Below are 25,031 nucleotides of genomic sequence, written 5' to 3'. Positions count from 1 at the left end.
ACAAGTGAGTTTATTGAGAGAACTACTTTGGTGTGGACACCAATGGGCCACCAGCTAGTCGAGGGGCCAAGCAGAAGGAAGAGCTAGGTTTGTATTCTGCTAAAGGCAGGCCTTCTACCACTGCCTGGCTTTCCAGCAGGTTTCCACTATTGCCTGGCTTTCTGTCCTGGACCTCCCGTTTTCCAGGGACTTGCTGCCCACCACCACAGAGTTCATGCCACTAAATCAAGGATTGATTTAGGGGTAGTATGAACGTTCTGTCTTTCCCAGTACATAACCCTGCACTGTCTCACTCTGTTCCATTGATAAGGAAATGTATCTGTCCTTCACTTTCCTCTGTGCTGGGAGTCACGGAGGAAGCGTACCTCCACCTCCCCTTTGTACTAGGATTCCTTCCATTGTCACGGTCCTTTGCCCCTTTGGCCAGTTGTGTCTACCCAACAGTGGCAAGAAGAAATTGTCCAGAAACTGATCTGTTCTCTTCCCTCATTGGTGGTCCTTCCTGTTCGTCACCACGAAGCTGGCCCGACACCCATAGTGAATACATACACAGCAGAATAAAGCACTGCCAGCTCCTCGTGCCTGACCGGCTTCATTCACAAGGATACTTTTGGCTGGGTTTTGGAAGACGATCACCAAGCCTGTCTCCCTAGTCCATCTTAGTCTGGAAACTTTTCTGAAACCTGTTCAGCAGGATAAAACATGCAAGCCTCCCCTGATTCGGGGTCTGGGATGCATTTCTCAGGCTCTTGTCGACACTGAAAGAATTCACACCACAGAAGAACTTTTGTAATCCAAGTCACTTCTTTGAGGGAATGAGACGTTTCAGGTAATACAATTGCAAAAAGTGCATGAATCTCTGAAAAGTGGGCAAGGCCAACTGGCAGGAACCATGGGAGAGTTCACAACAGAAGCGACTGCTTAGGAGGAATGCAAAAAATCAAGTGGAAAAAAGAGTGCCGGAATGGAAAAGGGAAGGAGGGAGAGGGAGAGGGAGAGGGAGAGGGAGAGGGAGAGGGAGAGGGAGAGGGAGAGAGAGAGAGAGAGAGAGAGAGAGAGAGAGAGAGAGAGAGAGAACACAAAAGCCCAAGAGGTGCACTAATGCAAGCCTACAAAGGGGGAAGTTCCCTCCCTGTGACCTGAAAGGACAGCCCTGCTTTCTGCCCCTGTGATTTATCCCCTTCTCTCCTCACTTGGGGGAGGGGAGAGAGGTTGAGGGTATTGACAGATGTTAGCAGAGGAGTTTAGGCACATTTGTAAAGTAATGTTGCTGGTGCCTAGTGTTCATACCCAGGTTAACTTTCACCTGTCCCTATGTGACCTGGTCTGAGCATGTCCAGCTTTGGATTGTCCCCATAAGTGTCTAATGTGTGCCGGATTTCCTTCAAATCCCTTTATTGTTGGATGCCCAGCTAATTTTCGTTTATGGTAGGCATTCAGTGGAGACAACGGCCTTTATGCCTTGTCTTCCTACATGCCCCACTGATGGATGGGTTGTGGCTGGGTTGGTACCTAGCTGGATACTGGAGTTTTTTGCTGACTAACTAGGCTCCTGGGCAGGCCTTGCTTCTGCAATAATGCCAAGCATTAGATGTAAGTGCATCTTGGTCTGAAAAAAGTAAGCCTGCGCCCACTATACTAAGCATGCTTGCTCTGAAATGCCACCCACATAACAAGAGTAATTAATAATTATTACAGCTTCTGTTTACTGACTTGCTAGATGTGGGTTTACTTGGTTTGTGTAATCCTGACACAAGATTCTGAAATAGGTTCTAGTATTATCCTCCCTATTTTACAGAAGAGGAAGCTGAACTTCAGGGGACTCACAGACATGGCCAGGATCGCCCAGCTGAAAGGGGTAACACCAGGACATAGACCCAAACTGGTGTGTGAGGACACATGTCATCACCTCAGCTCACTCACCCAAACTCCCCTTGCTGGATCATAGGCATAGAGATGGATTGATAACACATCACTGATTAGCTTTGGCAAAACCAGTTTTGCTGGGTCCCTCCCACCAGAGAGGTGGACAAACCTGCCGCACCAGTTATCCAGATCTTTCCAGCTCTGACTTGGGTGGTGGAGACTGTTTACTTCTCTTTTGCCACATTTTATCGGGATGTGGTGAGTGCTGAACTTCTCAGTTTTGGCCTTTCCCTCACCAGCCCTCTACTTGTGGGGTAATCCCTGAGCCCCTCTCCTTTCCCATTTGCACAGCAGTGCAGGGAAATTAGTCCAGTTTCCTTTTCCAGGTTCTGCTTCAGTCTCAGTTGAAAACAACTTGATTTTGATAACACATAACATAGGATGTCTTCAGTGCTGTAGAATAATTTAAGTAATTGGCATCTTAGTTTGAGGACTGCCTCATAAATTCTGTTGTTTATAAAAGCAGACAAAACGGTAGGTGCTGTGTCTTAAGAAAGCATTCCTCCTCGTGAGTGGTGGCAATGCAACTGGTCTTTTGCCAAGGAGGCCGGCATAGAAGAAGGGGCCATAGGTTAACACTGGGGTTGCTTGGCCGTTGAAACTCACAAAGCCCGCCTTGACAGAAAGATGAAGCTGCCTGCTCTCATAAAAATTTAGGCTCAGAACTCCTATAGGGGTCACTGTGGGTCAGAATCAAGTCAAGGGCAAGGCATTTGGTTTTTTTCATACAGAGAAGTAAAATAGTGGTGTTTAGTAATAAGATTTTTGCCTCCCAGGTGGGAGACCCAGTTCTGAATCCCAGCTTATACGCCTCTTTCTCAATCACCACCCATCAGTCAGTGGAGACTTGTGTATTGTTATGATGTGGAGCTGGTTCACTAGATTCTCGATAGTAAGAAAAACCTGTAAGCTATTCCCATCAGTCAATGATACCCCTATTGACCACAAAGGTGCGAGCCACATTTGGTCATGGGGATGATGCAGGATAGGACAATGTCTTCTTCCATTGTGCATGAGCCACTGCATGTTGAAGGTCAACTCCATAGCAGCTAACTGTAACACATATAGAAAAAGAACCACACAAATCTACTTTAAACTGCCGGCATTACTTCCCTTTAATGCCTCTGTAATCATAGATTTAGCTAATTTTCCACAGCAGCGTCATGCTACTTCTATTTCAGTCCAGCTTCACACACTTGTACTGAGAGGTTCCAGCTGCTCTTAGTTGGCATCAAGTTTGAGATGGCAGTGTGGTTTGTTTGTTTGGTTGGTTTTGAGTTTTAATAGTATAATATCCCAAGCCCAGTTGTTGTCGTTGTTGTGATTGATAGATGCTAATAAATCTATCCCAAGTCATAGCAACTCCATATGCAGCAGAAGAACGCACTCTCGGGTCCTCTCCCGTTCGTCCAACCATCGGATGTTTGAGGCCACTGTGGCATCGATCCATCTCATTCAGCGGTTTTCAGCCTTCCCAATGCCACCACCCTTTAATCCAGGTCCTCATGTGGTGGTGACCCCCAACCATAAAATTATTCTTGCTGCTACTTCAGAACTGTAATTTTTCTACTGTTATGAACCGGGCGACCCCCAAAGGGGTCTTGACCCACAGGTTGAGAATCGCTGATCTAATTGAAGGATTTGTTTTGGATGACCTCCAGACATTGCTTCTGCCTGATAGGATGCCAACGTTTGTGACCTGAAGTCTTGGCATCCTCCATTCTACAGAGCATTCTGACTGTTTTTCCAGCCAGTTTCTTTTACAGTCCACGGCATATTCAATATTTTCCTCAACCCCATAATGTACATGCATCAAGTCTGTGATCTTTCTTATTCATTTTCCAGTTTTCACGTGCATTTAAGATGAATAGAAATGCCTTGACTTAGACCCAGCAGACCTTAGTCCTCAAAATGATGTCTTGGCTTCTTGAAACTTTTGAGGGATCTTTTGTAGCAGATTTCCACCATCACCACCACCACCCCATGCAATATGTTATGTGATTTCTTGATGACTGTTTCCATGGCATCTCACAGACTTTGGACATGTTGTCAGTAGAAACCAGTCCCTGAGGAAAGACATCATACCCAATAAAAGAGAGGGACAGTGAACAAGAGGAAGCCTTCACAAGGTGGAGTGACACAGTGGCTGCAACAATGGGCTCAAACCTCAGTACACTTGGGACAGCGCAGGACAAGGACACGGGTCACCCCGTTGTACATAGAGCTGCTCAAAGTCAGAGCTGCTTGATGCCCAGACACCAAGAGCTTCCATGGGTGTCGATTGTGGGGCCACACAGAATGAAATCTTTGCGAGCTTTTACATTTTCTCCACTACTGTGATAATGATTTTTGGATCCGTTTTGAGGAGTTTTTTGTTTTCTTTCTAATGATGCTATAGACTTTCATCTTCATCAGTAAGGCTTCGAGGCCTCTGCACTTTCCAAAGCAAAGTTTTGTCATCAACTGCATTGCACCAGTTGTTAATGAGTCTTCCTCCAATCCTGAAGCTCGTTCTCTATGTAGCCCGGGTTCTCAGATTACGTGCTCAGCGTACAGATTGACTAAGTATGGTGAAAGAGTACAATCCAGACCTTATGGTTTCTGAGTTTAGACTCAGAATTCCTTTGTTCTGTTCTAGTAAATGTCTCTTAGTCTATGAACAGGTTCCACAGGAGCACAACTAAGTCTTCCGTAATGTCCCCTCATTGCTGACAGGTATATAGTTGGTGTACACTATTTCACTTAATTTCAACAGTGCATGGTAATTACTACCATTATCACTTTACAAATTAATTAACTAAAATTGTTCAGGTTAACCACCTTGTAAACAGTTAAGTGGGATTTGAACCTGGTTCTTCTGGTGTTAAAATCCTGTCCTTGGGCCAGTGTAATCTGCTGGCTGGTAGTTTAAGATTAAAGTCCTCATCTCTACCAAAAGCTCTCCCTCAAGTCTTTTCTATATGTAGTCTTCTCTCACATTTCGCGCTGAGAACATTTCTCCAGGAGCTGTCAGACTGAGCTGTTCCTCCTCATTTACCACCCTTCCAATCGATGGTGGAGCAGAGCCAGCCTGCTACCCCTGGCCACTGCTCATTATTGGCTTTTCTGCTCAGTCTACTCTTTTCCTCACCGAAAGACACCTCATCAATAAGTGTCAACCTTTGTTGTTTCCTCATAATGGAGCGATCTTCCCAACAAATCCTCCTGCTTCTCCTGGAAGACGACACATTGCGTTCCCTTTCCTCTGCAGAGCTGAGGAGCACCAGGCCTTGCTCCTTCACACAAGTGTGTGCTCCGGGACCCCGTGCTTTGGTTTCTAAGAAAAAAATGTTCATCTGTTGCAGATTTGTTTTCTAAACTGGTTTTTATGTCCATTTTTGCTTTCCTTATAAAGGAAAAACAAAAAAGAAGGGAGAGAATGACATGGTAAAATATTGATATTTATCATTTCTTACATTTGGAGTCTGAAGAAACCAATCAGTAGAGTGCTTCTCTGCACAGAAGCTTTTGAGTGAGTCTACGCTCTGTTGTCTCTCCCCTATTTACTGACAATATTTCTTCTGAAACAGCTTGAACTGGGTGCCCCTGTACCTCTAATTGTCAGTCATAGACAAAGGCTCTGTTGTGTGTCCTTGTCACCCACATCCACCTCCATGTCCTTTTTCAATGAAGAGTCTAGGGTCATAAATTATTTACTAATTGACACTAATTATGAGCCAGAAACATAGTGATTGTCTGCATAAAGTATGATCAGCATCTCCTTAAATGTAGGGATGGCAAGACTTCATCTTACATCCTTTGGACCTGCTGTCAGGAGACACCGGCCAGTGCCTGGAGAAGGATATCATGTTTGGTAAAGTGGAAAGGCAGTGAGCATGGCGTGGCTGTGCTTCATTCTGTCGTCCAGAATGTCACTAGAGGTTGCAACAAACTCAATGTCACCTGATTTAAAAAATTATATATGGGCCGACAAAGTACTCAGACTACATTTCATCTTTATATGAAATATTAGCATTTTTCAGATGACCAAACTGATGCCTAGGGAGGAAAGAGTAGCTCAATGGGGCCCAAGGTGTCCTATGCTTCTATCATTCAGTGCAATGTGTGTCGTATGTGACCCAGCTAAGGACAGCTCTCCCTGATGTCGTTGCTGTTTGGTGGGTACCATCAAGGTGACCCCACGCACAAAGGGACAAAACCCTACCTGGTCCTGGGCCAGCCTTACAATTATTTCAAGGTGCCCATTTTTGCAGCTACCGTGTCACTCCACTTCATTGAGAGCACTCTTCTCTTTTGCTGCCCCTCCACTTTACCAAGTATGACGGCCTCCTCCAAAGACTGGCCTCTCCTGGCATAAAGCAAGTTTATTAAAACCATTAGTCCAACAGCAAGCACAAGGACACCTTGTGTCTCAGTGTTACATTGTAGTAATTCTTATGATATTAAAACTTTCTCATAATTCTAATGCACACTTAATAAACTAATAAACTTACTGCCGGTAAGTTGATTCTGATTCATAAAGAACCTATAGAAGGTTTTCGAGACTATAAATTTTTAAAGGAACAGACGGCCTCATTTTTCTCCTAGATGGCAGCTGGGGGGTTTTCGAGCCACCCAACTTGCTAGTAGCAGCCTAATAGCCTTGCTATTAGCCGTCACTGCACTTGACTAAGTCAAACTCTCTACAGGTGGGTCTAGGCATTAGATTTATTAAAGCTCCAAGATGATTTCATTGGACAGTGAAGTTGTGAGCTACTAGCTTGTAATAGTTGCAAATATTTGCAGGAGTGGAAGTATGTAAAACTTTTGTACCGTGCAATTCAATGTCACCCAATATGGTGGCCAAGTGCCCCACAAAAGCCTTGTGTGCAACACACATGGAAGCACCCGACCAGCGTGACTACCTCAGATCATCGCGTGTCACACAACATGTGCACAGCAGTGGGGTGGGGGCCACGTCTGATCCCTGACTTCACAAGGGGGCAGTGCAATCAAACTCAACCTCAGCCAAAGCCAATGACTATGAGGTCAAAGTCAGGCACACTTCCACTCCCCGGCCCTCTTTGTCGATTCTGACCCCAACTCAATGTGAAGTCCCTCCCAAGGCACTCTACTTCTCTGCTAGGTTTTATAATCTTTTGCAATTACCACACAGAACTCATAGACCATATTCATGATTATGAAGCTTATTAGGGAAGTTAGCATCATACAATTCAGGATAAGAACTGTACAGAATGCAGTTGTCAGCCATGACCACAGGCAAGCTCCTTTATGCTTTAGGCTACACGGGCATAGAGCACCTTGACCTCAGACAAGTATCACAAAGCTCTTTTAAACCAAACTAAACAAACCTATTGCCTTGAGTCAATTCTGACTCAAGGAGAGAGTAAAACTCTCTCTGGGTTTCTAAGACTATGAAAAAAATCAAATCTTTACACGAGTAAAAAGCCTCATTTTTTTTCCTCACAGAGTGGCTAAGGGTTTCAAACTTTTGACCTTGCTGTCAGCAGCCCAACATTTAGCCCACTGTGTCACCAGGATTATTTTAGTGATGCCAATAAAAGTCTAAAGTACACACCACTAAGTCTTAACTGAATCTCAGCCCAAGGATACGCAACTCTGATTCCATCAGCAAACTTAGTTCCCCTGCTTAAGTACCTGGATGCACTCTGAGCAGTTCTCCTGCCCAAAGACACTTCGCGTTCTTGCTCCATACACTTCGCGTTCTTGCTCCGTGGGTCTACTTCTCTGCCTTGTGCTCTGGGTTCTGCTGATGCTGCTCCTCTTCCAGTCCCCTGCAGCTCCTCTGGTGGCACAGCCCACTGTCTCCTAGATCAAGGAACCAACTGACAGATTCCACTCCTGGCTCTTCTTTCTCGATGGCGGTTAGATTCTCATTCCAGTGTCTGATCACGTGAACCCAGCAGGATGGCAACACTGGTCAATCTGCATGTTACAGTTCCATGCACCCTCTTTGCGTGTTCCTACCTAGCCATTTGGTGGGAGTTAGAAAGATTAGAACAAGAAGAGCCATATCAAGTAATTGGTTGCATCACAATGTGATTCACCTGCACTTGGTGGGTAAGGTGTTTTCAAAATTAGCGTTGATCAAATTTTCTCATTATATAAAATAGATTTCATAATTCTATACCAAAATATGTACATTTATCCAGGGTTGGGACATATACTCAGGATAATTATAAAATGAACCTTGGAGTTAGAAAAACATGGTTTGGACTTCATTGTCTGAGTCTATGTCGAATGAGGTTGGCATCTGCTCAGTAGGGCTGATGACCTGAGATGATGTAGGTCATGGCTAACCCATGGTAAGTGCCCGCTCATCTTAGGTGATCGTTATGGTAATTCTGTCCACTTTGCTCTTCTCTCCCACCCACCTCTTGTCCTGGGTGCCTCTTGCGGTCACTGCCCCCTTCACTTTCACTTATTCCACCTTGAGCAGCTCATGAGCAGATGACATTTCTCACATTGTAGTTCAGGCCAAGAAGCTCAAGTTTCACCTCCCCCAGCCCTTGACACACAGAAGAAAAAAGAGAAGAACACTGCTCTCTCTTACCAAATTATCTGACGCCTGCCTTTCTAAACTATTACTGAAACCACATTACATGGATGAGCAGCTTTCCATCAGCACAGTCTAGCTATGATAACAATATCAGTGTTGCCCAGGTGTTAGTGTCGGCCTCTGGGGCACTTAGGAGAGCCTGGTTGTTAGCAATCTCAAACAGTTGTTGGTGTAGAAAGAGGTGTGGAAACCACAGGGGTTTTGTGTGGACAGAGGACACTTCTGAGGGAATGCCTTCATTCCTTTCATTGCTCCAGCCAAGCTCAAAGAGAAGAGGAAAGGGTGACCTAGAGGGAATAGACTAGTCCTGGCTCCACAAAGCCAGAATGGTCTTTTCGATGCAAATCAGTTGCCAATTGCCATTAACTAGATTCCCATCATGGGGACTCGTGTGTGTGTGTGTGTGTGTGTGTGTGTGTGTGTGTGTGTCTCAGAGGAGAGCTGCGTAAAGGCCACACACACACATACACACACACTTTAAGCAAATCACCAGCCCTTACTTCCGAGGTGCCTCTGGGTACACTTGAGCCTTTTAATAGTCCGTGAGCAGCACAGAATAATAACTGCTTGCAAAGACTCCTTGAATGTGTTTAAGTCCCTACTTCGATCCCTGCAGGTGACTTTCAGAATGAAGAACACCATTGTAATAAGAGCTATAGCCTGTCCTTTCAAGCAACTTCTCCCATCTCATCTCTTAGACTCCCATTTGTCTGATTCGTTGGTTCTCTTGCTCACTTGACCAAGTTCTTGCTTTGTATGAGTTCTAGTCCTTGAGAACTCACACACGGGTCTGGCTTGCACAGTAAAATAGCTCCAGGGTCTAGAACACAGGAAATGCTCAACAAATATGCATCCAAAGGGCACATACTTACAGTATATCAGATACACTGTTTCTGTCGAATCTGCCACTCCGTGCTCTGCAATCGGTCTCCCGGGGACTGAAAGTTGCCATCTGTTGCCTGTTCTTTGCTAGGCTGTTCTCTATCTCCAAAGGTTTGTTTAGGCTCCTTTCAGCTCGCATTTACTTCATCATATTACTCTTAAACGGTTATCTCACCCAAACACCTTCCTCTGATCCACCAATCTTTTAAAAATCATTTTATTGGGGGCTCATACAACTCATCATAATCCATACATAGATCCATGTGTCAAGTACATTTGTACATTTGTTGCCATCATCGTTCTCAAAACATTTTCTTTCTATTTGAATCCTTGGTATCAGCTCCTCATTTTCCCCCTCCCTCTTCCACCGTCCCTTCCTCATGAATCCTTGATAATTTATGAATTATTATTATTTTTCATGTCTTACATGGTCCGATGTCTCCCTTCACCCACCTTTGTGTTGTCCATCCCCTGGGAGGGGGTTATATATATATATTGTGATTGGTTCCCTTTGTCTCCCCAACCTTCCCTCCATCCTCCCAGTATCACTACTCTCTTTATTGGTCTTGAGGTGTTTATCTGTCCTGGATTCCCTGTGTTTCCAGCTCTTATCTATACTGCACTATAGCACTGATGAAACATACAACTTTCCTCTAGTTTTTTTAAGTTTCCTCCTCCCTGCCCCCACACCCTCCCCCCACACACACACACACCTACTACCATGATCCCAATTCTACAAATCCGGCTAGACCAGAGGATGGACACTGGTACAGATAAGAGCTGGATCCACCAACTTTCTAAGTGCTTGGGGCCCTCCCTGTTATGCTCACATAATCTTCTCATTCCAATCAATTTGTGATTCACTCGAGTTTGTGTTATGTGCATGCCTGCCTCCTGGGCACTTTGAGAAAGGAGAAAGAAGATGTAAATGTATGGAATGATGAGTAACAGGTGTGTGTGTGTGTGTGTGTGTGTGTGTGTGTAAGAGAGAGAGTTCATTTGGTTCCTGGAGATTAAAGAAATCATCTTCCCACTTGATCTTACTCTACCTCAATTTGATGTTCTTCCTTCTACCTCACAGATCTTCCCAACTCTTCTTTCAGCTTTTGGTCCTACAGTTCAGATGTCGGATTCACTATATCGTCACCCCCAAAATTCCTTTCCCCACTCCCTGGATTCCATCAAGCTGCCTACTATGTGGTTTCTAGTACCTTATTCTTCCTTTATGTAGCATTTTTAATTATATAGAAACTGTGGGCTTATTTGGCTTACCCTTTATCCTGAAAACTACATGAAGACTGGCTTTATCTCCATCAATATCCCTTCAGAAAATCAGAAGATGAAAACCTCCTGGATCACAATGATCAGAGTTGCATCTTATGAGCGTATTGGTGTGGGTACAGGTGCAGGACCAAACGGTGGTTCATTGTGCTATGCTTGGGATCGCCAACTCCCTGGCTCCTAACAGCCGTGTGGCACAATGCCTGGCATCTGATAGTTACATAGAGAAGTAAATAGTCCATCCTTTTCCATCCTACTAAGACAAGGAGAAGGTAGGTAGGATGAGAATGGCCAGCTTCCCTTCATTCCCGTGGACCTTTGCGGGTGTTCCTCCATTAACTCTACCCAGACACTCCCCTCAGTTATACAGCATGGCAGGGACTTGCCAGGAAGCTGTGTGGCACTGGTTTCCACCCTGCCCCACAGTGATTTATTTACCTGCTTATACCAGGCTATGCTCTCCTGAGAGCTAGATTCTTGCAAAATTTAGCCAGGCCCTCCCTGCTGCCTGGCTTTTGAGACAGTAAAGAGGATGATGTCAATCCCATCAGAGAAGGCAGGTGGCAGGGAGGACAGCAAAGTGTGGCTAATAAGTCGGTCTGACATCCCCAGACATGTTCTGTCAGGAAGAATAAACGTTATCAGATTCTGGGGGCTGGCACAGTGATCATAGCTATTTCTTGCTCCACCTTTGCTGCCCCAGTCTAAGCAGACAAATGGCAGGATTTGACATAAGGAGTTCTGGGATTCTGTAGGTGCCTAGCTGGTTGACATTGATAAGACCTTGACATTCCTGCATTGCCAAACTACCCTAGAGCTGTTTTTTATTTGCCCTGCCCTAGAAAGCCTTCTGCTGGCTTCTCCAGCCAGTTCCAGGTCAGAAACATTCAAACATCTCAGCGGCACAGACTCTTGACAAGAATGTACGGCATCATGTTTGTTCCTGACTGGTAACAGCCCTTTGGTCTTGGATCAGCAGTGACCTAGTAACAGCAAGGAGAGCAAACAGAAAGTGCACTGGGGTTAGAGACTGGATCATACACCCAGCTCTATCAATGATTTCCTGGGTGTCACCTACAACCCACTCTCTGTGCCCTGGCCTGGGCAAATAAAGGGGCAGGACTAGAGCAGATAATTTTACATTATGTTCTCTGGAGCTGCAGGATTTGGAAATGAAGTTTAGAGCCACTATGGTGGGCAATAGACTTCTTAGGTGGGGAAAAGGGTTAATACACTCAGCTGCTGATTAAGAGATTAAAGATTAGAGAAGTCCTTTAGAACAAAGGCCTGGAAGCTACTTCCACAAAGTCAGTCACTGAATGAATGCCTTCTGCAGCACAGTTCTACTCTGACATGCATGATGTATCTTTCACACCGACCCCTACATCTCACATACATGCACCTGCACACATGCTCACATGCACATACATACATTCCACTTTGCTCATCTCAGATAAATTTTCATGTTTTATATATCAACACACTTTAAACTAAGTATCCCTGGTGATGTAGCAGTGACGAGTTGGGCTGTGGGAGACAGAAAAAGTTTTCTACTGCCACAAACAGTTACAGTCTCAGAAACTTGCAGATGCAGTTCCACCCTGTGATATCGAGTTGCTATGCATTGCCACCATCGACTCAAGAGCAGGGAGTCCATTGTAACATATACACAGTCCTTTAACTGATAAGAAAATAGAGTTCAATGGAAGATAACAAGGTTTTCAAGCCAGTGAATCCAACACGCCAGCCCCTTAAGATATACACTAATATAGGGACAAACAGTTCCCTTCTGAATTAGGAAGTAGTGCAACGATGAATATCACTCTACCTGGGTTTAAATCCGGCTTCTATAATTTATTTTCTGTGTAAGTTATTAAACTTCTCAGTGCTTTTATTTTCTCTTCTCTAAAATGGGGATTTTTTAAGCCTGCCAGAATGAGTTTTGATGATTAATTGAGTTAAATAGGCCAAATGCTTATTAAAAATTGGAAATGCAACGAGTTTGGACAGTTAGGATTTTGTTGCTAGAATTATTAAGAACTATTAAGGATATCAGGCTTGGTAAAATAGAGGTAAAAAGAGAAAGATCATGGGTAAAATGGATTGACATAGTGGCTGCAAAATAGACTCAAATATAACAATTAGCAGGATAGAACCAGATAGGGTTGTGTTTCATTGTGATATACAAAACCAGTTCAACGGCACCTAACAACAGCTTAGCTCGCTGAACTTAACATTTGGGAGGATAATGGACCTCTCCACATATCTACCAAAGCCATAGACCCTTTCCTTAGAAAACTATATAACCAAACTTGTTGTTTTGCATTCAATTCAGGGAGCACTTGGCCCAATATGTTCAGTGGGAATATTGAAGCACAGCACAGGGAATGAATTTGCCCAAGTTCAGTTAACAACATAGCAGCAAAACTGGAACCAAGCCCCGGCTTCTCAATTCCAAGCCTGGCATTATTCTCAGGGCATGCTCTTCCACACATCCTCAGACAGTCATGGCCAGATGGTAATGGCAATTGGATCCCATTCCTGCTCCACCACTTACTAGTTGCATAACATTGAACATGTCTCTGAATATAACTGAGCCTCAGTTTCCTTACTTGTGAAACAGGTACACCATATGCCTTGATAGCGACCTGTAGGTTGTGGTAAAGCCCCCAGTGCAATGGGAGTACAGAGCAGGTGCTCATCCCACCCCAGTTTCTGCAGCAGTAGACAGGTTGTCCTATGAAGGAACCGTCCCCTCCATACAGATGGCAGGTTCTGAGAATCCAAAGGGTCTCTTATCTGTGTAACATGGAAAAGTTACAGAAAATAAATCAATGTGCTTTAGGGAGATTCCTGGGCCAAAGCCTAAGGAGAATGAGTGCTTTATGCCATCTTGGCAGAGGTCCAACTTCCAAACAACCTTCCCTCTCAGTAAAGTGAGTTATCTTTTTTCACACTTAAAGGACTTTCAAAGCATAGTTTCCTAAACTTCGAATGGCTTGTTCAAGGAGAAAGTGACGTGCAAGGCAGATGGGAGAAATGAAGGCTCTGGATCGGAATGCAAGTCACTTCTTCAATTGTTGCAGACGCCATGGTTTTTGAGAGAAAACACTCATTCATCTCTGGGACTTCCAGGCACCTGCACTGGTCTCCATCTTGACTTTGGGCATCACCCTTAACTGAGCCTCTTCCAGGCTTTATGAAACACCCACAGCAGGGCGTGCCTGAGATCACAGCCACTCCCAGAATTGTTTCCTATTTCTGATCCCTGAGATTTCTCATGATCCTTTTAAAAGGATTCATGGGTCCACTTCCTCAGCATTTTATTAACTGTTTAGACTTCTGCCTTCTCCATCCCATGGTAACCACGTCTTTCTTGAGTCACAATACAACTGCACACCTGAGCGCATCATCTTGCCTACACATATACCAACAATCAGTTGAATCAACCCTGACTCATGGTAACTCAAGAATAGAATTGTACTCCAAAGGGTCTTCTGTAGTCATGGTCTTTGGGACGTAGATTACCTGGGCTTTTTTTGCCCTCTGTTTCCAAGAACTACTGGGTAGGACCAAACTTTCAACATAGTACATTAACTATATGAATAGTTAAACACTGTAAAGTACGTATCCCTGGTGATGTAGCAATTACAACTTGGGCTGTGATCCAGCTACCAGTCAGCTTTCTTTGGCTACCTAGCCTCGTTTGGTTCATGTTTATGCACTTTAACGCTCCATTTCAACTTATAAAATTTCTTGATAGCAGAGAAGGGTTTTATAATGTCTTTAAACATATATGAGAGGTTAAAAATTATTTGTTCACCTAACCAGGCAAAACATAAATGCCTTGTAAATTTTCTTGCATAAATAAATAAATATGTACCTAAACACACACACACACACACACACACACACACACTAAAATTGCCAACTGCTTGAGCTTTTTGGAGAAGTATTTTGGCGATTCAGTCTGGCTTCCTGTCAAGCAATGAACAATCTAGCAATTAAATGGTTCTGATAAATGATCACTAATTAAATTTTATGACAAATAGAGCAGAGCTAATCTACTTCCATATTAGAAAGGGCTCACTATTTTTCTTGAATTGCTGCAAATCTCTCAAACAAGGTATACATTTATGTAAGCACCTTCCAAAGGGACCTAGTTTCATGAATTGCCATTTGTTAAGGAATTGGATGGCATAGTTCTACGGCAAATAGTTCCACTGGCATTACATACACCCAGCCCAGTTCCACTGCATGCCCTGCACGGCTCATGGCTGTGAGGTTGAGGCTTCCAACCACCGCATAAAAAGGTCAATAGCATAGAGAATACATAAAGGAGACAGAACTTTCAGGTTTTTCAATTTTCTTGAGCTTTGGGGCAGCACTCTCAGAAGCCTGCTAAACCAAAATGTAAACCAACTGCCTTTGAGGTGATTCAGACTCATGGAGATCTCACATGTTTCAGAGTTAACTGAGCTCTATAGAATTGTCTTGGGTATAATCTTCATAGAAGCAGATTTCCAGGCTTCCTTGGCATGGCTGGATGGGTTCAAACTGCCAACCATCTGGGCCAGTCAGGCACTTATTATTATTCAATTGTTATAACTGTGTAACATGGAGCAGATTGCAATTTACAGTGATGTAACATAACAGAGAAAGAGTTCGGGTGGCCTAATGGTTGCAAGTTGGCTTGCTAGCTGCAAGGTCAACAGTTTGACCCCACTAGCTGCTCTGAAGAGAACGATGAGTCTTTTTGTTCCCCAAATACTGCTACTTTGAGTCCAACTGACAGATGTCAGTCAGCTTGGCCTTTTATTTTATCCTATGGAGTAAACTTGCTCCATAGGATTCCTTAAAGACGTATGTGAGAAGGGAGCCCTGGTGGTTTAGTGGTTACACATTGGGCTTCGATCTGAAAAGTCAGCAGTTTGAAACCACCAGTTGTTCCTCAGGAGAAAGATGGGCTTTCTACTCCTTTGAACAGCGACAGCCTCAGAAATTCACTGTTCAAACCCTGTCCTATAAGGTCGCTATAAATCATCACCTACTCGATGGTAGAGAGTTACTTTGAGTTAGATAAGGACAGATCACCAGGTTTTTCTCAGGTGCATTCCAACTGCTTAAAATGGTGCCACCGGAGCTCCTGCTTATTCAGAGTGTCCTTTCAGGCTTTATTAGTTTGGTTTGTTTTAAGCCTTATTCTAATCCAGGCTTACAGAGATCATCCGTTTTACATCCAACAGTCTGTTCATATTTTAGTGGATTTTTATTAATAGTGGCTCTATGCACAAGGGGACAAAGCACCAGAGGGTCCTTTGCTGTCTCACACTGTTGACTCTGAGTCCGTTGCTGCAGCCACTGTGTCAGTCCATCTCCTTGACGGGCTTCCTTTTCGTTTGTCGCTGCCCTTCCACTTTTCTAAGCATGGTGTCAGTTTCTAGGGACTGATCACTCCAAAAAACACATCCAGAGCAGGTTGGATGAAGTCTCACCATCCTTCCTTCTAAGACGTATTCTGGCTATGCCTTCCAAAATAGACGTGTGTGTTGTACTGGTAGTCCATGGTACAGTCAGCAGTTTTCAACATGGTAATTAAAATGCATCAATTATTCTGTAGGCTTCCTTATTCATTGGCCAATTTTCACATGCATATGAAATGATTGAAAATACGGTGGTTTGGGCCAGGCATACCTTGGTCTTCAAAGTGGCAGCCTTGCTCTTCAACCCATTAAAGTCCTTTGAAGAAGTTTCGTGCAGCAGAATTGCATGCTGCCGTGCATTGCTTGATTTCTTGACTGCTGTTTCCATGAGCATTGAACCAAATCCTTGATGACTGTAGCAACACAACGTGAACTCCTTCACAGCGTTCATCCTTCCTCCATTTCTCATGATGTGTTGCATTGGACCAGTTGTGGGCATTTTTGTTCTCTTTACGTTGCATTAAATCCCTCAATGCCCCATCACTTCTCCTACTTCCTCCCTACGTATGCTGTTTCCATAGTCGGATTTTTTCAATAGTCGGATCTTTCTCCTCGGGTAAATGCTGCGCCTGTGATCTTACGTGATGGGTTCTTTGACCCCGGGGCGGGGTGGGAGGGGGGAGTTCAGTTTCAGACCTGAAGAATGACTAAGGGTCATAGCTCGAGGGGTCCCACCTGTTTCTACCCTGCAAGTAAGCTTTGTCTCTTCTATGATGCTAAGATTTGTCCCACATTTTTCTCACACTCTACTCAGGGATTGCCAGTGTGATCCTTTACAGAGCAATTGTTAGTGGTAACGACTGGCACCGTGTTGCTCCAATCTCAGGCTTTGGGAGACTGGTGTTTGTGTGGCCCATTATCCATTTGACTCTCTTTGTCTGAACATTTTTCCATTTTTATCACTCTTCTTTCCTTTAGGGAGAGATCAGTATTTGGACTTCAGATAACTGAACATAAGCTTTTAAAGTCCCCATGACTGTTCATAGAATTAGAATGCAGAATGGTATCTTTGTGATCCATGCTATGTCAATTGACTTTGGTTTCCCCAAGACTATTTTCCTGATCCTCCAGGCAACCAACTCATTTTCTCAAGTTGTTTGGTTAGTTCTAAGAAGTTTTCATAACTTTGCCTCTTGTGTGTGCAACTATATTCATGGATAGATTTGAAACTCATATACCAATCTTCTCTGTCAAAACTATATATATTTGTAGGTATACTATAATTATCCCCCCAAGACTTCTTCAAGCTGAATGTCTATCCAAGCATAGATCACAGTTATTAAAGGATTGTGTGTAGAACAATTTTTGTCTTTATTGCTTTTGACTCTTGCAAACCTCCCAATGTCTATTACTGCCTCCATCATCTCTTGCCAACCTCCTTCTTATTGTATTTTTGTCTTCCACTTCACATGCGTTAACACATGTCTGCTGTCTAATCCAGGTCTTCTCCTGCCTCTCTCCCCATTCCCATCTCTGGGAACTATCAAAGAATTTTTCTTTTAGTGTGAAAAGCTTTTCTTGACTTTTCATAATAGTGGTCACGTACATTTGTCCCTTGGTTATTGGCTATTTTTCACTCAGAATAATGTCCTCCAGGTTCATGCATGTCATAGTATGTGTTTCTCAGATTCACCATTATTCTTTAACATTGTTAGTTTATTCTGTCTATGTATTAAAGTTTACTTATCCATTCTTACACTCACGAGCATTTGGTTGTTTCCATTCCTTTACTCTTGTGAATAGTGCTGCACTGAACATGATTACGCATATATCTACTCATGTTGTGACTCTTTTCCTAGGATATTGGGTTAGTCTGGGTAGACTAGAGAAACAAATTCATAAACACGCATATGTATGTAAGAGAGAAGTTTATATACAAGAGCAATTGAACATTGAGAAAACATCCCAGCCCAGTCCAGATCAAATCCATAAGTCCAAGAGCAATTCATAAAGTCCTCTTTAGATTCACGAAACACATGCAATGATGCCAAATGCAGGATGATCACAGGGCAGTGGGTAGACAGTCTTTGGATCCAGTGGCATTGTAAGCATCTCAGTGATGGCAGGGGTCTCTACATGGCTAGTTCAGATTCAGGGATCTTGTCAGCTTCAATGCCTCCCAGGGAAGGCTGCAGAGGTGTGTCTTGCGCCTCCAAGGAGGAAGTACCAGATTTCCCAGTATTCTCAGGAAAAGGCCATGCCCACACAGAAATCTCATTGGCTGTCTCCAGATTGAGAGCCTAGACTCCACCCCTACACTCCTAATCCTTCAATTGACCCAGATTAGGTGACGACCCCAGATATCAAGACTGCTGTGTCATGTGGCATCACTATTCCCCAGATCGTGAGGAAGACGCTTCACACTGTCCGTGGTGCTTTGGCCATGCCACAGCTCTACAAGCACTGCCTCAGGACTCTCGGGTCTCCATGCCCTCACCGCATTGGTTGATTTCTGCTTTGTGAACTCTGTTATTAGTGCTGGGGGAGGTGATTACGCATTATTGTTCTGATTTATTTTTCTCAAATGGCTATTGATCCTGTCTAACTATGTTTGTGAAGTGCCTGAATATCTTCTTTGCCTAAGTGTCTGCTCATGTCCTATGCCTATTTTTAAATTTGATTATTTGTCTTGTTGAGGTGTGAAGGTTTCTATAAATTTTGGACACTAGTTTCCTGTCCAATATGTCATTGGCAAAAGGTTTTCCCCCCCAATCTATAGGTTCTCTTTATACTCTTGATGAAATCTTTTAATGCACATGAGTGTCTAATTTTCAGGAGTTTCCAGTCATGTAGTTAGGCTTTTGGGAGGTTTGTGGTTTTTTCATTATGCTTGGTGATGCGTTTATATCATGCATTGGGGATCCTTTTGCCCTTTTTTACTGATGTTCTTTATAGTTTAATATTTTACATTTAGGTCTTTGAACCCTCTTTAGTTTGTTTTTTTTTTGTATATGATGTAAGATATGGTTCATCTTTCATTCTTCTACAAATGGCTATCCTATTTGACCAGCACTATTTGTTAAAGAGACCATCTCGTTCCTATTTAATAAGTTTTGGCCCTTTGTCAAAGACCAGTTGTGACTGGATTTACCACTGGGTTCTCAATTCTGTTCCATTGGTCTGTGTATCCATCTATTGTTGTACTGGTACTAGCTGTTTTTTTGTTTGGTTTTGTTTTTCTCTTTTTCTAATTCTTTTATTTTTTATTTGATATATCATTTTATTGGAGGTGCTTACATATATTGTAATAATCCATACATTAATTATATCAAGCAAACATGAACAATTGTTGGCATCAACAATTTCTAAACATTATCTTTCTTCTTGAGCCCTTTGATATCAGCTCCTCTTATTTTTTTCCCTCCCTCCCACACCCTGTCATCCCCAGAAACCCTTAATATATTATGTATTACTATTATTTATATACAGCTTACATTGCCCATTCTATCCCTTCACCTACTATCCTGGTATTTGTCCCCTTTGAGGGGGTTGTTCCACCATCATTGCTGTCCACCCCTCCACCCCACCCGCCTTCCCTTTCCCTTTCCTGCCCTCCTGGAATCTCTGCTGCCACTACAGTTTCTGAGGGGGTTTGTTTATCCAGAGTTCCATATATAGAAAGCTCTCCTCTGTGTCCTTGTATGTACACTGGTCTAGTGCGATTTCCAAGATAGGACTGAGATCATAAAAGAAGGTAGGGAGGATTAAAGAGGTAGAGAGTGTTGTGTGTTTGCTTGGTGTTAAACTGCCCCCTGGATGTATTTTCTCTTCCGTGCGGCCCCTCTGCGCAGGGACATCCAAAGATCTACAGATGGGCTCCAGCTGTTTGGACTACTGTGCTGTGTAGTAGGTTTTGAGATTGGGAGGTAAGGGGCTTCCTCCTTTGTTCTTTATTAGTGCTTTGCTTATCTGGGATCTCTGGGATCTCTTCCTAATCCAAAAAAGTGCTGATACTTTTTCCATCTATTTAAAGAAAAAGGATTTGGGATCACATTAAAACTGTAGATCATTTTAGGTAGTATTGATATTTTCATAACATCTTCTTACTCAAGAGCATAGTATATTCCTCTATTTGTGCAGGTTTCCTGGTTTCTTTTAAGGTGCTTCATATTTTCCTTTGAACTGATTTTTGTATCTCTGATTATAAGCATATCATATAAGTATCCCCAAGCACTTCACATTTTGGGTGGCTATTGTAAATATTGTAAGTTGCTTTCTTAATTTCTCTTTCAGAGCTCTCTCTAGTAACATAAAGGAATCTGACTGATTTTTGTATGTTGAGTTTGTACCCTGCTACTTGCTGAATCTTTCAATTAGTTGCAACACTTTATTGATGAGTCATTTGGATTTCCTATGTATAGCATCAAGTCATCTGCAAAGAAAGAAGACTTTACTTCTTGTACAATGGATTCTTTCATAATTATATAATGCCTTCTGTTTTCTCTTCTGGAAGCCCTAGTGGTGTGGTGAGCTATATGCTGGGCTGCTAACCACAAGGTCAGCAGTTCAAAATCACAAGCCACTTTGAGGGAGAAATATTCATCTTTCTACTCCTGTAATGATTTACATACTTGGAAACTATTGTTGGATGATCTTCGAAAAATTGTACTTGCATGTGATTGTTGTAATAACGTTGTTCTAGAGTTCGTGCATTCTGTTAGGTCACTTTTCACTGGAATGGTTGCAGATACAGATCTCTTCCAGGCAGGTGGGCAGGCAGCTGTCTTCCAATTTCCTTGGCACAGGACAGTGCTTCCAGCACTTCATCAGCTTCTTGAAACATTTCAAATGGTAGTCCATCAATTCCTGGAGCCTTGTTTATGCCTAATGCCTTCAGTGCAGCTTGGACTTTAGAACCTACTAAATCATCATAAAGAACAACAAAAAATCTTACCATAGCGAATGAGGGGGCAAGTGCAGAGTGGAGCCCATTTGTCGGCCACTGGAGATCCCCTTGCAGAGCGGTCTAGGGGAGGAGATGAGTCACTCAGGGTGCGATGTAGCACTGATGAAGAATACAGCTTTCCTCCAGTTCCTAAATGCTTCCCACCCCCACTATCATGATCCGAATTCGACTTTGCAAGTCTAGCTAGACGATAGGATGTACACTGGTACAGATATGAGCTGAAGGCACAGGGAATCCAGGGTGGATGATACTTTCAGGACCAGGGGTGTGAGTGGCAATACTGGGAGGGTAGGGGGAGAGTGGGTTGGAAGGAAGGGACCAATTACAAGGATCTGCATGTGACCTCTTCCCTGGGCAACAGACAACAGAAAAGGGGGTGAAGGGAGATGCCGAACAGGGTACGATATGACAAAATAATAATTTATAAATTGTCAAGGGCTCATGAGGGAGGGGGTAGTGGGAAGGGAGGAGGAAAAAAAAGAGGACCTGATGCAAAGGGCTTAAGTGGAGAGAAAATGCTTTGAAAATGATGAGGGCAATGAATGTACACATTTGCTTTACACAATTGATGTATGTATGGATTGTGATAAGAGTTGTATGAGCCCTAATAAAATGTTTTGAAAAAATAATTAGCAGTCACTGAAACAACAGCAATGAATAAAATGACAAGAAACCTGATTAACAAAATTGACACAGCACAGAAATGTATGTCAAATAAAGTAACAAGCAGCATCCAACAACAGAAACATTATTTATCAAAACAGCAGCAGTAAAATCATCCTTTAATAATTATATAATTATATTCAGTTTAAATGGACTCAACAAATCCTATCAATATGCTGTCTATATACCTATCAATATAAGGTATATATATATATACCTTAGACACAAAAACAAAACCTCACTACCAGCAAGATCTAGGGGTGGAGCACATTGTCAGGACCCTGAGATTTCTTCCTGGGAACATCCCTGATCCAGATGGTCACTTTGACATCAGCAGACAGCTGTGGCATGAAGAGGAGCAGTAGTGGGATCAGAGCCCTGAGATGACACAGGGTGCTTGCCTCCCAGTCCACAGAGCTGGTCAAGCTAAATGCTTTAGGACAAGCGGCTGGCTTGCAGATCAGAGGGCCTGTTGGCACTTAACTGGGGGATATCTGGAGTCAAAAACCCATGGAACTTGAGCTGAATGCTTTAGTGTTGAGGTGTCAGTGGAGTGGCATGCCCTTTGGGCATTTACTAGCAGCCTGAAACAACATTATAACATGTCCTGAGTAAACAACTCCTACCCTGAGTATATCTTATTTGCATTGTAAGCTGTTCACTTCCACAGCAAACCCTAAATTAGAACAGTTCTTTAAGGCTATTGCAATAAATTATTGACTCACTTGTTACAATAGCAGAGGGTGGTATACATTACAGAACACTTCCTGTTCCGTAGTCTGATGATAGATGTTATTGTCCTTCATGGTGTCACACAAAATTCTTACATTTTCTTTGAATTTTGGTTCTTTAATTTTTTTCCTCTAGTAAATTAGTATTGGAGAATTTTCCTTCAAGTTCACCAATTTGCCTCTCTTGATTGAATTCTACTTCTTTACACCTTCTGTCATAGTTACATAATTTCATGTCAACTTGATAAATAGAGTGAAGGGATAGAGTCTAGCCTGTCAAATAGGACAGGGCATAGCCTGATGATGCTTCCTTGTGGGCTTGTAATGAGAATTCTGAGAGCTTCCTTTCTTTCTCCCTGGGGGTGGGACACCCTCTCCCTGCTTCATCTTCCTGTGGAGGAGATACCCAGGAGCTCGAGAGCCGCATGGAGATGCTTCCACTGTCATTGGATCCACAAGACTTTTCACCCACCAGACTGTGATCATCTTGCATTCAGCATCATTGCATTTGTTGTGTGAGTCTGAAGAGGAATTTATAGACCAGAATCAGACCTATGGGCGAATGTTGGATTTATGGACTAGATCTGGACGGGGTTGGGATGTTTTCTCAGTATGCAATTGTCTATGATCTAAAGCCCTCCCTTACATATATGAGTGTCAATGAAATTGTTTCTCTAGTTAACCCAGTCTTACACACTTTTGACATATTATCTATTTCTGAAAATTTTGTATTAATCTTCTGGATTTCTATTTGCTACTCTTGTATGGCTTCCGATTTTTAAATTTATTTTGATCCCTTGTTCTTCTAGCTTTTCTTAATTTTTCCAAAGTTTATTATGTTTTCCTTGCTTTCATAGGTTTTTTTCCCCCAGTCAACTGAATGAACCTAAATACCCTTATTTTTTAATGCCTTATCAGGCAGTCCCAATGCCTTTTTTCCTAGTTTGGTATATTGCTCATTGGTTTGAACCACTCTGTCTTGCCTCTTTGTGAGCAGTGAAGCTACGTGTTGCATCTGTGACATTGCGGTGCTGTTCCATTTGTAGATCTGCCTTCTGAAAGGTGTAATATAGAATGTGAGCATGTGTGCAATGTTTGTATAGTGAAGTTGAGGGCAGGTTTGGCTAGGGTTTCATAGTATCTGTCAGTGAGCACAGGGTACAAGAGTGGATGGTGGCCCTGTCCCAGGATGTGTGACCCCAGGAGGAGGGGCAGGTGTGGCTTGGCCACGAGGCCACAGTTGCTTTGGATCAGCCAAGGAGAAAAGAAGTGAAGGGAAAAGGACAAACAACAGCTAAAAGAAAAGGATAAAGTATTTCAAAATGAAAAACAAATATTTAAACAAGATGGGGAGACGGAGGCAATAAAATTACAAAGAGTTTATAAATAAAAATTAAAAAGGGAAGGAAAAAGGTAGATAAAAAGAAAATAGAAGAGATACAATAAACAAAACTAAAGATGGATGAAATAGAAAATACAATAATAAAGGAAAAACTAAGATAAAATAAAGGGGGAAAGAAAAGGCAAAAGAAAACAGATTAAAGAAGAGATAAAAAACAAGGGAAAGAAATGAAAAGAAATCAAAGAAAGGTGAGAATTAGGACAGAAGAAGGCTAGAGAGAAGACAATTGTGGAGGGTTGGGTACCCAGTATGGCTCAGGACCCTCTACCAGCCAATGGTCTCACAGCATAAAGGAGGCATGCTGGAAGTTGGTGGGAAACTGACATGGATTTTCTGCTGTCCCGTTATTATTAGGGGTGAAAGAACTCTTCTTGAAGTAGCTCATGCAGCCTCAGATGGTGACTGAGGTCAGGGTGCTTATTCCCAGAGGAAAATTGTTAGGGTCCAAAGAGCAAGTGTTCTTTGGGTTCTTGCCTACCCAGTGTGGAGGGCATCCGGACATGTGTCTGACACTGAAACTCGGCTCTTCTAATGAGGCAGACATCAGGCAACTCCAGATTCAGAGGTGGCCCCGTAGGAGGCTACCCATGAAAGCATGCCTCTGACCTCTGCAGGAGGATGTGGGGAGTAATCGGCTCTTGGGTGGTGAGATTGGCGGGGCTGGTCACCAGGATCATGTGAGGACCAAACGAGGAGCCCACTTTTCTCATCATCAGCCACTGGTGTATTTTTCTGCTGGTCCTGAGGAAACAGAACTGATTGTGATTGTATAGTTCCAGCTCAGCTGACAATTCAATTGTTGTATCTGCTCCTTTGTGTCTTTGTTGGGGAAGGGCGGTGTGGTTTGTCTTCCTGGTCTGTCAGCTGCCCGAAGGCCTCTCCATCATATTCTTTAATTGCTCCTGAGAATCCACTCCAGATAAAGCATACTTGGTTCTCAGAACAGGCCTGTGGGGTATTTAAAGAGAAAAAGTCCTTGTTTTCATGGAACTTTTCTTCCTATGGGAAGAAACAGAAAAGAGATACAAAAGGGGAAAAGAATTCAGAAAGTGATGAGTGAATACTCTGAATAGAATCTTAAAAGGTAATGAGATAATACCTGGGTAGGGCCATTTGTGCTGTGAGAATCAGGGGAAATCTCTCAGAGCACAAATCTGAAGATCACAGGAAACCCAGT

Source organism: Tenrec ecaudatus, chromosome 2, assembly GCF_050624435.1.
Source record: "Tenrec ecaudatus isolate mTenEca1 chromosome 2, mTenEca1.hap1, whole genome shotgun sequence".
NCBI lineage: Eukaryota > Metazoa > Chordata > Mammalia > Afrosoricida > Tenrecidae > Tenrec > Tenrec ecaudatus.
This window is presented reverse-complemented; position numbering follows the sequence as displayed.